Source organism: Microcaecilia unicolor, chromosome 13 (assembly GCF_901765095.1).
Source record: "Microcaecilia unicolor chromosome 13, aMicUni1.1, whole genome shotgun sequence".
Classification (NCBI taxonomy): domain Eukaryota; kingdom Metazoa; phylum Chordata; class Amphibia; order Gymnophiona; family Siphonopidae; genus Microcaecilia; species Microcaecilia unicolor.
In genome coordinates this window covers 74,621,584-74,635,418 of record NC_044043.1, presented here as the reverse complement: position 1 = coordinate 74,635,418, position 13,835 = coordinate 74,621,584, and the positions used below count along the sequence as shown (strand labels likewise).

The window sequence follows — 13,835 nt, the reverse complement described above, 5'->3', positions numbered from 1 at the left end:
ATTCAGACTATTACAAATTATTTGCTCTAACAGAATTCATTAAAACCTCTTTTTTTTTTTTTTTTTAATTTGCTTCTGGAGACTTTTAGTCACCTTTTCCCAGAGATGGTCACACATATTTCTCCTTTTTGAAAGGGAAACCAGAATCACAACTCTATGCATACAGTGATGCAAGACCAAGAACAGTTGATCTGGGTGAGATGATAACCCTAGAAGGGTGAGGCACTTTGCACTTTAGAAGTAAACTGAAGGCACATGATAGGAACATGTTCTGAGGTGCATAACTTTTATTATTGGCATATAGTCATAGGCACCTGATCACCATTAAAATGTTTTCCGGGGATTTTTAATTATACTGTGAGGTTACACGTAGGGAGTACAGTGAATACTGTAGCTATAGATCAACAATCCATACCCACATGTGTCTACCACAGTGACGCAGCAACTCTGAGCCCTCCCGCAAGTAAAATGGAGCTAGCCTACTAGTGCTTAAGTACCTGGAATCAGATGGCCACAAAAAGATACAATATACTCAATCCCCCCAATATGATAAACCACAATATACTTTTACGTTTACTTGATCACCTTGGGATTGGAGGAAATATACTTAATTGGATCAAGGGTTTCCTAATCACCAGAACATACCACGTTAAATCAAAAACAAACATTTCACCACCGTGGAAAGCACATTACGAAGTACCTCAAGGATCCCCGTTATCACCAATACTCTTCAATATAATGATGTCCCCTCTGGCCAAATTCTTATTCAATCAAAGACTTCACCCCTTCATTTATGCTGACAATGTCACCATTTACATCCCTTTCAGACATGACCTTTCTGAAATTACAAATGATACCATGCGCAGTCTGAACGTCATGGACTCATGGGCAAACTCATTTCAACTGAAATTAAACACCGAAAAAACACATTGTCTTATCCTCTCTTCCCCACATAATAATTATAAGCCCACAACTCTAAACACTCCTGATCATTCTCTTCCTATTTCTGATAGCCTCAAAATTTTAGGTGTTACAATTGATCACCATCTTACACTTGAGAGCCAAATTAACTCCATTATAAAGAAGATGTTTCATTCTATGTGGAAACTTAAACGTCTAAGACCTTACTTCCCCAGGGAAACATTCCGTAACTTGACACAAACAAGGGTTCTGAGCCATGCAAATTACTGCAATGGAATATATGCGGAATGTAAAGAACAGCTCATGAAAAAACTACAGACAGCCCAAATCACAGCTGCCAGGCTGATAGTCGGCAAAACACAATTCGATAGTGCCAAACCTCTCCGAGTAAAACTGCACTGGCTCCCAATCAAGGAACACATTACCTTCAAAATTTGCTCTTTGGTCCACAAGATTATCTACGGTGAAACTCCAGGATGCATGGTTGACTTGATAGATCTTCCGACCAGAAATAGAAATAGTACATCACGTACCTATTTGAACCTCCACTATCCGAGCTGCATAGGACTCAGATATAAATCAACCTATGCATCCAATTTCTCCTAATTAGGCACACAAATGTGGAATGCACTGCCAAAGACTGTGAAAACGATTTACGACCATCTTAACTTCAGGTCATTAAAGACTTACCTGTTTTGCAAGGCCTATCCCACTGACCCTACTTAAATGCATCAACTCTGCAACACAACATAACCTTAGATCGTATTGGACATTATATATTCCTTATTATCGTTGACCCTTATTGTACCTTATACCCTAACCTTACCTGACACCTACCAGACTTGGCGTTCACCTTTACGGTATTTTGTAAGCCACATTGAGCCTGCCAATGGGTGGGAAAATGTGGGATACAAATGTTACAAATAAATAAATTTAACCAACCAGCAATGGCTCCTGGCCAGTTAAATAGTGTTTAAGCGCCTAACTGCAGATATTCAATGGGAAATAACTGGTTATCACCCACTGAATATCCCAGTTAGCAGTTGTATCATGTGATATAGCCAGTTAGGAGCAGATACTGAGCGGTCAAAATAGGCTGCTTAAATAGTAGGCCACTATTTTGACCACTAAAAAGTTAACCGGTTGGCGTTGAATATCAGCATAGCCAGTTAATTATTTAGTGGCCAAAATAAACCCGGATATTCAACGCCAGGCCATTTCCAAATCCAAGCTGAAGACAAGTTACGTTCATGAACACAAGTTATCTCGCTCCTCAGGTGAGCTTAAAGTCTAAGCTGCCCCTGAAGCAATGGTGGATAAAGTGACTTGCCTAAGGTCACAAAAGGACATGTTTACTAAAGTGTGCTAAGCAACTAGTGCTGGATTTAGCAGGTTCTAACCATTAGCATGGGCCGAAGGAACAGCTATCACATGCTAAAAATCCCACACTAATTGCCTGCCAGAGTATGGGATAGGAACTGGGCTATTTATGGGAAGAGAAGGTGTGGAGTACAGTGAACAGTGAATTAGCATGTGCCAATAGCACAGTTCCACTTAACACCTTTTCAAGAGGAAGCTTTAACTGCAACCATGCTATCAACACGCAGTAGTACACCTGCTGATCTGAGAAATAATACCCTGACCCCCCCACTCTGCACCCTGACCCATCCTGTACCTCTCTGATGAACATCCTGATCTACTGCAACATCCCCAGCCCCCAATAGTGTCACCCATCAGCCTCCCCATCCAGACTCCACCCCCCCCCCATCCCAATGGACACTTGATTAATGGACTAATGGAGGGATAGGCGAGATCCTCAGTGCTGCCCAGGTTCAAAAGGCTGGAGTAAAGCAAGCCTACCACTAGGGGTCAGAGCTTCCCTTCTGATTCAGGGTGACAATGGGGCAATGGCATCCATGAGTTCAGGAGCGGGGGGGGGGGGGTGAGTAGAAATGCTGATGGTAGGCTCTATCAGGAAGCTGAAGATGCTGATTGGGGGAAGGGTTAGGATGTTGAGATTTAGGATTAGTTGTGTATTAATGCGTCATTTTGGGGATGATTTGTATGCATTATATATTATGACACTGCTTTAGGGAAGCCACTTTGGTCCAAAATGTAGTTTATACATGTATTTAATGAAGCTAAATGGCAGTTGTCTGCTGATGGTATTTACTATGCAGTAGGTGTCTGTCCTGTACAGTAACAGCAGGGCAAATACTGTCCATGCCATGCCCCCAACAAGTTACCGCATACTAATTTTTACACCCAAGCATAGTATGTGCAAATGCTTACTGCACTTTCGTAAACAGGGGTGAAGTGGAATTTGAACACTGGCTTTCCTCATTGCTGACTTGCTGTTTTAACAAATATTTATGTATGTATTTATTTGTTTATTCCATTTGTATCCCACATTTTCCCACCTGTTTGCAGGCTCAATGTGGCTTACATAGTATCGTGATGGCGATCGCCAATTCCAGTATCAGAAATACAGAGTGGTATTGCGTTAAAGTTCATGAGTGACAGAGTAAATTAGGTAGTCAAGGAGGAAGAGTTAAGTTTTGTCCAGTTCTGGTATAAGTTTCGTTGTGTTGCAGGGTTCAGGTGTTTAGGTTGGATCAGTGGCGTAGCAAGGGCGGGGCGGTGGGGGCAGTCCACCCCGGGTGCACGCTGCTGGAGGGTGCAGAGAGCAGCCGCACACCTGTTGGCTCTGCTGGTTCCCTGCTCCCTCTGCCCCAGAACAGGTTGCTTCCTGTTCCGGGGCAGAGGGAGCAGGGAGCCAGCGGAGCCTACAGGCACGTGGCTGCTCTCTGCACCCTCCAGCAGCCAAGAATGCACCCGGGGGGGGGGGGGCTTGATGCGCCAGGGAGGGGGGTGTCATTGCACCGGGGGGGGGGGGGGTGCTGCACCCTGGGGGGACGGACGCTGCTGCATCCGGGGGGGGGGGGTGCGCAGTGGTGATCCGCCCCAGATACCTAGGATCGCTACTGGGTTAGATCGTTATATAGGCACGTTTTGCTCTCTGCAGCAGCAAATTCAGATGGTCAACTCCAGACTGATTCATTAACCATCCCCAACCCCAATACAACAGTTCTAATAATATGACTAGATGCAGCAGCATCCTGCAGACAGCTGAACCCTACTTGGAAGGTTAGTGTTTGGAAATTCTGATAAGGTGATGGGAGTCTTAACAATCTCTCCCTTGTACCACAGAGAGTAGATTGCATTAAACAGAACATAAATTTTGCCTACATTCCAAGGAAGAAAGAGAGTCCTGGCAGATGCTTGCTAGCTCCACCTCTCTGGTATAGGGCAGCACTTAAAATGAGAAACCCTTGAAAAGCTCTCCCAGCCAGATACAGAGAGGCAGCCCAGGAAGGCAGCTGGCAACCCCTAATCACTTCCAACTTCAACACTTAGGTTTGACCTTGGAATCCCAGAGGAGGAGAAAGGATAACACAAACAAGGAAGTGTTTTCACAGCTCAGCAATGAAGAACCAAGGCTGTGTAGGGGTTCTAACCTCAGCTCTGCCACTGACTTTCTCTGTGCTCCAGGGCAAGTTGGTGATGGCTCCCCATGCCTCAGTTTTTCAGTTTGTGAATTTTGGTTAGAGAGGTGTGGTAGCCGTGTTAGTCCACTTTTAAAGGTAATCAACAGAAATAAAACAAAATAAAACATGGAAAAGAAAATAAGATACTTTTTTATTGGACAAATGTATTAAGTTATGTCCAATAAAAAAGGTATCATCTTATTTTCTTTTCCATGTTTTATTTCTATTGATTAAATTTTGGTTGTGCGAGACTGTGGCAGTGATATCCGAAAAAAAGACTTCTCAGGTCTCATTCTCATGAGCTCTGGTATGACATATCTTTACTGTTGGTCCTTTAAGAGTTATCTAATGTTCAAAGACCCCAGTTAGGCAGTGACAATATGACAGCTAAATTGTAAGATGTATCAGCTGAATATTACCATAACTGTCTTGATTAGTGTAGTGACACAACTTTATATGTACAGGGCTGGATATTCAAAGGACTTATGCTCCTAATTTAGAGAGTAATGCTACCCCTCCTAAATTGGCCTCTCTGAACATTTACTGGGGCTCAGTGCATAACCTTATACTCAAAATTTCACTAAACACCTACATTTAGGACATAAAATGTGGGTAACAACAAGGACAGATTTAGGGTAATAGAAACGTTATGAGATTAGCACTGATTTTCAGCACTAGGCTTATAAATTAGGCTCCTAAATTGAGGCAAATGAATGGCAGGCCTAAATTTACAAGCACAACTTTAAAGCTCCGAAATTAAGATTAATTTTCAGCCGAAAACTTAGTGGGCAATTCTGTAATTTGGTGCTAAGAAGTAGGCACCACGATGAGGTTTGCTTAGCACCAAATCCATAACAGTACTTAGGCGGGCCTAAGCCGTTATAGAATACGAGCACAGACCCGCTTTAGCACGACAAAAGTTAGACGCAATCACTTATGCCAGGTCAAGTAGGTGCAGATCAGAAAAAAGAGGAATGCGACCTTTGCAGAACCAGGAGAGGACACAAAAACAGCAAAGCTGGTTCAGGAAGGAGGAACAACCAATTATTCAAGTTAAATACGTTTATTGAAAATGAAATCCCCCCCCCCCCCCCCCCCACACACACACACTTAGGCTGATTACTGGTGCCAATGGTGCGTACAAGTGGTACCTGTTTATAGAATTACCCCATTAGGCTCTTAAATTTGGTTGAAAATAGGCAACTCAGGAGTATACATTTAGGAGTCCAGCCTTTTTTTTAATATCAAGACCATATATGTTATTAGTAACTGACTAAAAAATATAAACATTATAACAGCAAGTTAGGATGTCACTAATAAGTTTGGAAGAGGGATAGTCTTATGTCAAGAACTGCTGGGCTAGTTAGACGCTGGTCATAATTCATTGACCCTCTGAAGCATGGCGGTCTGCTGCTTTCCTTCACATCAGTGCTACAGTTTTCCGCTCATCAAAGGGGCCTCCTGTGTCGTCCTCAGCTTAAGAAAAAATGATTGGTACACTGGGGCCCCAAGTGTCTGCACTTTGCATTTGTTTAGTGGTTAGTGCAGTGGACTTTGATCCCGGGGGAACTGAGTTTGATTCCCACTGCAGCTCCTTGTGACTCTAGGCAAGTCACTTAACCCTCCCTGGTACAAAATAAGTACCTGAATATATGTAAACCGCTTTGAATGGAGTTGCAAAAAAACCCCAGAAAGGCGGTATATCAAGTCCCATTTCCCTTCCCTTCCCCCCAGCTCAGTCACACAGTTCATATCAGAGAACAGTGCTCAGCCATCCAGGCCCTTCGGGCTTGATTTGCTAAGGATTATTTTCCCATTCGGTGTCTATGGGAACAAACGCTTGGTGAATCAGGCCCTTTGACTCAGCATTGTGTAGGGCTCCCCCTCTAATGCAAACACTGAGGAGAATAAATGAAGCAGTGTTTTTTTTTTAATGCAATTCTTGGAGGCCATTTGCTAAAGTTATTTTATTACAACAAAACCTTATAACAAACCGGCAGGTGTACACATACACACAGACCCCTCATTCTTTTCTTCTTGGTTTTTTTTTTTTTTTTTTTTTTTCAGAGTGAATATAAGGATACACAGCAAAAATGCTGCAGTCATTTAATTCATAATAAACTGTCCAACAAACATCCATAATCATCAACAGTAAGCTCAGATTTCAACGTACATATCAACGGTCACTGAATAACAGTCCAGTAATAATAGCAACAAACAAGACAGCTGTCTGTAGTACAGCCTTATGTATTTGCACTATATAACTGTGGCCAGAAAACAAGCCATGTAACTCCCCAGTTCACAAACATTTTAAAATTTAAAAACTAAAAAGCAAAACACAAGTGGCTGTACAATACATACCATATCATCAACCAAGCATCTGACTGACAGTCACACTCTTTCACACCCTCCACACAGTTCTGGGCTTGAAATAACACTGTATGACCCCAAATCAGAATGTATTTTAGCCCCTCTTATCAACCTGAGGTAGGCATTCTTTCCACCAGTGCAGGTATCTCTGCCTATCTGCTGGTCTGACACCATGTGTGCACTCCCATTACAGATATATTAGCACTTACAGATGTGTGCAGAAGGGCTAATTGGGCACTAAGCAGTATTCTATCAACGTAGCACACACCTTGCATAGTGTGCAAATGCAAGGGGCCACTGACATGGGTCGGCCAGGGGGGACAAGTGTGTCTCCCACAATTACACACATACTACAATCAAGGTGGCTTAACCATTGGACTAGGTGAGGCTCTGACCCAGGGTGCTGGCAATTGAAGGGCATCAAAATACCCAGCCTCTGACCTCACCTGGCCTACAGGTTAAGCCTTTTCTCTCCCACCCCTCCCAGTCAAGTCTTTCTTCTCTCTTTCATCCCCCCCCCCCCCCCCCCCCATGGGTCCAGCACTGCTCTCTCACCTTTCTTGCTCCCCTGTGGTCCCATAAAGTTTGGTTACCAGTGGCAAAAGCAATTTCCTGTGGGTGGGACACAGTAGAGAGAAGACTCAGGGGCTGGCACTGGCAGAAGGCCGCCTGTCAGTCTACTGCCACCAGTAAGCAAGGGGAATGAGAGGTGAGGGAGCAGTACTGGACCTACAAAGGGGGGGGGGGGGGGCAAAGAGACTGGACGGGGAAGGGGAGAGAGATACCGAATCCACAGGAGGAGGGGAAGAAAACAGGGTGGGAGGGGCACCATCAAAGCAAGTTGGCTCAGAATGCCACTATCCCTTGAGCCAGCCCTGGTTACAGTGCTGCTGCGATTAGGCATGGGCACTTGACATGGGATAAATGGGTGAGCTTAAATGTAAGCGGGCAAATGCCGAGTAGGGCCCAGCGTTTTGGCACCTAAGTTTTGGAGCAATTTATAGAATTGCCTCCAGAGATAAGAGGGCGAAAGAAGCAATAGAGGAATAAGATACAAAGAGACTGTACACAGAAAAGACACTGAATGCATGATCAAGTGCCCAGTGCAGCTGGTGGATGGAAAAACCAGTATGGGACATAGGAGCCAACTTTTCCAAATTAGACCCAACAGAAATGAGCTCTCCCTGGACACAGTCAAGGAGTTTGTTCAATGTCTGGGGGGGGGGGGGGGTGCTCAAGCACCCACAGCGCTGGCTCCCACGGATTGGGCATTTGAGAAGATTTGGGAGAGGCACCGAGGATGCTTGGCAGTGGGCAAGAGAGAGTAAAGTAGGGTCAGTAGCACTACAGTAGAAATAGCTGGCTAAAAGAGGCTGCGCGTCTTTATTTCGCCATTCGATTCTGTTTCCAAGCGCCTGTTGCCGGCTGAGCAATCCGTACGCCGAGTGTACAATAAACATCCGAGCTGGCTCACCTTAAATCAGAACTTGCATGTAGCCCTAGGGCAGGCATCCACTCTGACCAAGAGAAATGGCATTCGCCTGCAGCCCCCACCCCTCCATACCACATCCTCCACAGACAGGAATGCTTTCTGAATTCATGCACAGCTCATTCTGTTTGGTGGGGCGGGAGGCAAGTTTCATTTTTAAGGACATTGACATCCCCCTTCCCCAACAACAACAACACTAAACTGCACAATATTAGAATCCTAAAAGGGCACCAAAAGTATAACCTGCTCTCGAATGTTTTGCCAGAAAAATGCACAGTCCTTGGTAACAGAGGACCGTCCCTAAATCACACGCTTTACTGACCAGAACTCACTTCAAACAGTAACCTGACCAAACGTTAGCGGGGGGGGGGGGCTTTCTAATTAACGTAAGGCCTTGTTTTGCAGGCAGCTGCCGTGCATATTGTTCCGCAGTGTAACCTCCTCCTGGGTGCTAGGTCCAGGCGCCCCTTCCTCCGTTTGTCCCCTTTCTGCCGTCATCTACGTTCTCACTTTCCTGCTCTCCTGGTTGCAGACTGCCGTCTGGCATGGCTTTAGCCTGTCTGAGTGACAGGGAGCAGCAGTAACCCCCCCCCCCCCCCCTCCTTTCTCTCGATCGGAAACATGTTGCTTTTCAAAACTAGTCTACCTACACTTTTGCAGCCCGATGCCACCCTGCATAATGGCAGAAAGCAGGCAGCGGAGCCAGCAGATTTAGCTTCCTGGGCACAAAGGCTGGTAGCCACAATGTTTGGTGAGAGCCCGAGAGGGATTAATTGCTTCAAATATAAACTTAAATCTTCCAGAACAGAAGAGGGGTTCCATCAACCACCCCTTGTTTCCCTCTCTATCCCGGGTAAAGAAAGACAAAAAGAACACACCTGTATGGTTTTTTTTTTTAGATCTTTCCCTGGAAAAAAGGATGTTCACGTCTGACCAAATCTGACTCCATGGTGCATCCCAGCTTTACATGTGTGGAATCGGATGGAGGAAAAAAAAAAAAAAGAAAAGCTTTCTGCAAGCTTCTGAAGTTTGTGGCTCCTCCTCCTCCTCTCTGTTACCCCATGAAGACTCCCTTGGCTCCCTGTCACAGGCAGCACAAAGCAACTGGAAAGAGCTCAGCTCCAGGGTAACAAGTTCAGAGTGGGAGGGGAGAAATGGAAGGGTGTTGCAGACTGGAACAGTACTAAAGTTTCTTCCTTGCAAACAAAACCTGTTCTGCAGGTTGGATACTGGCACATCTCTCATGCCTAACGTTTGGGTTTTAGTTTAAAGTGTGTGTGTATGGAGGGGGGGGGGGTGGAATCTGCTCTTTTTTGCGTGAGGTTAACCAAAGGAAATACATCTGTGTAAATCCAGTTGCAGAAGGCACATGGTTAATTATTACCTTGCTCTGTTTGTCTGACAAGTTACACTTCCTAGCTGTGGCTAGACTGCCCCTTTCCTTCAAGGCCTCTGTGAAAGAGGAGCCTCTTATGATAAGATAGTGGACTCGTATGCTCTGATACTTATTATTGCACCGACCTAACCATTATTTTTATCATCATGATCTAGATAGCACACAGTCTCCGCTCCTTGAAGCTAGCAATATAGTAAAGACTGCCTTCTTCAGTATTTTTCCAACACTTTGGCTATAACATTTTAATTTTGCAACCAGGACCATCACTGGCTCCCCTTCAGTGATACATCCAGCCCAGCTGCTCAGGCTTTCTTAAAGAGAGTTGCCTAATTAAAACAATGTCTGCTTACCCACATCAGGTCTCTCTCTCTCTCTCTCTCTCTCAGCCTGTCCCCCTCCCCCCCACCAGACACTCCCCCTCCTCATCTCATCACCACCCCATTTTCTCTCGCTCCTCCCCCTCCCCCCCCATCCATTGTCCCCACTCACCCATTCTCTCCTGAATTCCTCTCCCTGCCATGCGCACACTCTCTTTTCCCATACACACTCACACCTCACACTGGTAAAGCCCCCACCTTCCGGTCACCATCCCTTCTCAACTGTGTCTCCCATTTGGCCAGTTGTTCCCTCCTTACCTCCAGAACAGGTATTTTATTTTATTATGGCACCTCATAGTTTTTATCCTTTTAATTTTCATGCAACGTGTTTGTGTTTTGGGGTTTTTTGTTGTTGTTTTGACGTTTGTGGCATGCGCAGAGCAGCCAGCATAACGCTTGTGGATGTGGATTACACCAGTTTAATGATTCTTTAATGCATTCTACTTTACAATACCGCACCGAACATGTGCGACTTGTATTTTTTAGTGCATTCTTCGTTTTTTAAAAATTCGTTAAGAACTTTTACGTTTTAGATTCTTTTACATTTGGTTGATGTATCTGGCCCTCAGTTTGTTTGAGTGACAGGGTGAGTGAGTTCCCATGCTGTTCTGCCTTGCCAGAAAGATGTGGGAGGCTGGCCACTGACTGGCGCAAACTAATTGTTCCAGAGATACCACCAGCAGGAAACCCCTAGGGGAGGATGGGGATGGGGAAGGTGTATTAGGGAACCAAGCTTAAAGTCAGTGGAAGCAGCCAGTGGCCTCCAGACCTCGTTCTTTGTGATCTGCGGAGGTTTGTTCTTCTGTTTTTTCACTAGAAGCTTTCCTGACCATATAGGTCTCCATATGTGACCTTGGGCAAGGTGCTTAACCCTCTGTTGTCTCAGAGCCTGCTAGGGACAGGAAAAAACTTACTATACCTGAATGCAACTCATTTTAAACTATCAATAGAAATGCATGAGCTAAATAAAAAATTATATATATATATATAATTTATATATATATATATATATATATATATATATATATATATATATATATATATATATATATATATATAATTTTTTATTTAGCTCATGCATTTCTATTGATAGTTTAAAATGAGTTGCATTCAGGTATAGTAAGTTTTTTCCTGTCCCTAGCAGGCTCTGAGACAACAGAGGGTTAAGCGCCTTGCCCAAGGTCACAAGAAGCACCAGTGGGATTTAAACCCTGGCTTCCCTGATTCTTAACCCACTGCTCTAACCATTAGGCCACTCCTGCACTCCAGTCTTAATACTGGACCACAATCTACAAGACATCCAGGTTCATTCTCCAGCGACAGCAATACTAGTGTCAATAGGGTTAATATTAAAGATTATGTGGAAGCTTAAATCTACACTGTTTACCCCAAACCGATAATAGTTTCACTACAGCTGAGAACTGTGATCATTTTTTCCTAGGAGAGGGAAGATCCATACTCTTGAAGACCCCACTGCAGCTCCTTGTGACTCTGGGCAAGTCACTTAACCCTCCATTGCCCCAGGTACAAAATAAGTACCTGTATATATGTAAACCGCTTTGAATGTAGTTGCAAAAACCTCAGAAAGGCGGTATAAGTCCCATTTCCCTTTCCCATAGAAAGAATGAGACCAGGTTAAAAAAACACTTTCTCGTCTGACTGAATGCACTGGGATATCACACTTTGCCTCCTTGTGGCTGAGATCCAAGCACAGGGTGCAAGGGATAAGCTAAGATTGAGACTCTGTAAACTATGAGGAGGTTAATACCGTCACCTAATGCCACTGTGAACACAGTGCTGTAACGCCCACTGCTAAACCAGAGGATTAAACGTTCTCCAAGGGACAAAAAGACAAATCAAATCATTTGTAGATGTAGGCCAGCCTGCAGCTCGGTAATTAAAACTGAAATCAAATGTGACTAACATTGATATTATACTCTTGGTCTCACCCCACTGATTTTCCTTATAAACTCTGACATCTCATTCCTGGCAGATTTTATTCAATTTCAATTTTGCCTCTCAGTTATTCCCAACTAAACCACATCCTGTGTAATTATAATCCATCCAGTTTTGTGTTGCCCATCATGCCCCACTCCCTTAGTTAACCCAAAGGGGGGGGGGGAGGGTTTAATCAGTGTGTTTTGTCTATCTGCCTCAACTGGACTCTTAACTCTGTAGGAGCAGGAACCATCTCTTATGCGTGTCTCTGTACATCTGCTATGTGCAGTACAAATGATTAGAATGATAATCTGCAACCTGCCTTTCCTTCTGTTTTGGAAGACACCGTTCTGCTCTTCCTTAGCTGTAGCTGTGCATTGTCACAAGTTGTACATATGTCAGCTTGTGGAAACTGTACAATGGATGGTTTCTGAAGGCTCAGTAGGACTCATGTCTTTAGTATCGTAACCCAGAACAAGTGAAAAAAGCCAGAGATACCAGTTAACACAAATTTATTCTAGCATTCAAGGTTTACACAGACAGGGCATAGACAGCACTACATGCCTTCCGCCCATCTCCCCACTGCACTGTCCTGCCCTACTGTTCATCAGGGCATAGGCAAGCCATCACATTGACATCCCACCCCACCCTCTGCCACCACTATACTATCCTGCTTTGCTGTTGCTGCAGGTTCCAGTAGATAATGGTAGGGAAAAACTGGCAGGGTGACAGCCTGCCACTGTTTGCCAGGACCGAGCAGGCAGCATGGTGCCGTGGGGTACAGGAAGTCAGTGGTATGAAGGGCTGCCTGAGTCCAGATGGGCAGTATGGCAGTATGAGCAGTTGGTTCTAGGTCAGTTCCCACCTGGACAGTTTCCATTGGACAGTTCCCACCCACCTATTCCCATCTGGAAAATTACCACCTAGGTGAATTTCTACCCAACCAATTCCCACCACTCCAGGGAGGACAATTCCCACCCTTTACATTTAGAATGGAATAAAGTCTGGCATTTAGCTCCTTTGTTTTCCCCTGCCAGGCATGTAGCTTGTTTTTTTTTTTTTTTTTTTTTGGGGGGGGGGGGGACAATGCCATCCCCCAAACTACACCCCTCCCAGACATAACCTTCTGCACACCACACCATGCAAAAAAACAAACAAACAAAAAAGTCAAATAAAGAGCATAAACTATAACCCCCGACACATTACAACTTTCTCAAACCCAGACAATTGCTTTCCCTACAAACCTTCAGAGGTCAAAAACAGTACAATTCCCACCCACTCACACCCTATTCCGCGATCACAAATCCATTTTTCCACAAACCTGGATGACTGTCAGCGACACACAGCTTCACCTTCACGCAACGGCGCTGTTTATGCAAATTCTGATGCATTCAGCACTGTTTATGGAAATTACGATGCATTAAAAAAAAACCAAAAGACAGAGGAAAAAAAACCTGAACACTAGATCCCGGTAAGAAAAAAACTTTGTGGGGTGAGAAATAGCTGGGAGGGAATAGTCCCCCTTGAGTGGGAATTGGTCAGAGGTGGGAATTGTCCAGGAGGGAATTGGTAGGTGGGAACTGTCCCAGTGGGAACTCACCGGTACCATGCAATTGGGAGGAAGGCAGACTCACCCCAACAGGCAAACCACTGCAGAGCTTGTGAATGCCTCCATTTTGTGACGGGCCCTTTCTGCTTCTACTTTAGTTTATAAACCTTGAAGTTTATGTATAATAGTGATTAAAGCACACTCCCCCAGATTCTTATATACAGCACCCAAAATTGCGTATGCAAAT

The 13,835-nt window shown here is 44.5% G+C and overlaps 1 protein-coding gene across 1 annotated transcript in view; it reads right to left on the bottom strand.

The window, feature by feature from the left end:
• Positions 1-9,287, bottom strand: part of PLCH2 (phospholipase C eta 2) — a 727,403-nt gene extending 718,116 nt beyond the window's left edge. The window contains exon 1 of the mRNA XM_030185738.1: positions 9,207-9,287. The gene's annotated coding sequence lies outside the window, so the exon portion shown is untranslated. The remainder of the gene's footprint in view (positions 1-9,206) is intronic.
• Between the last annotated feature and the right edge of the window lie 4,548 nt (positions 9,288-13,835).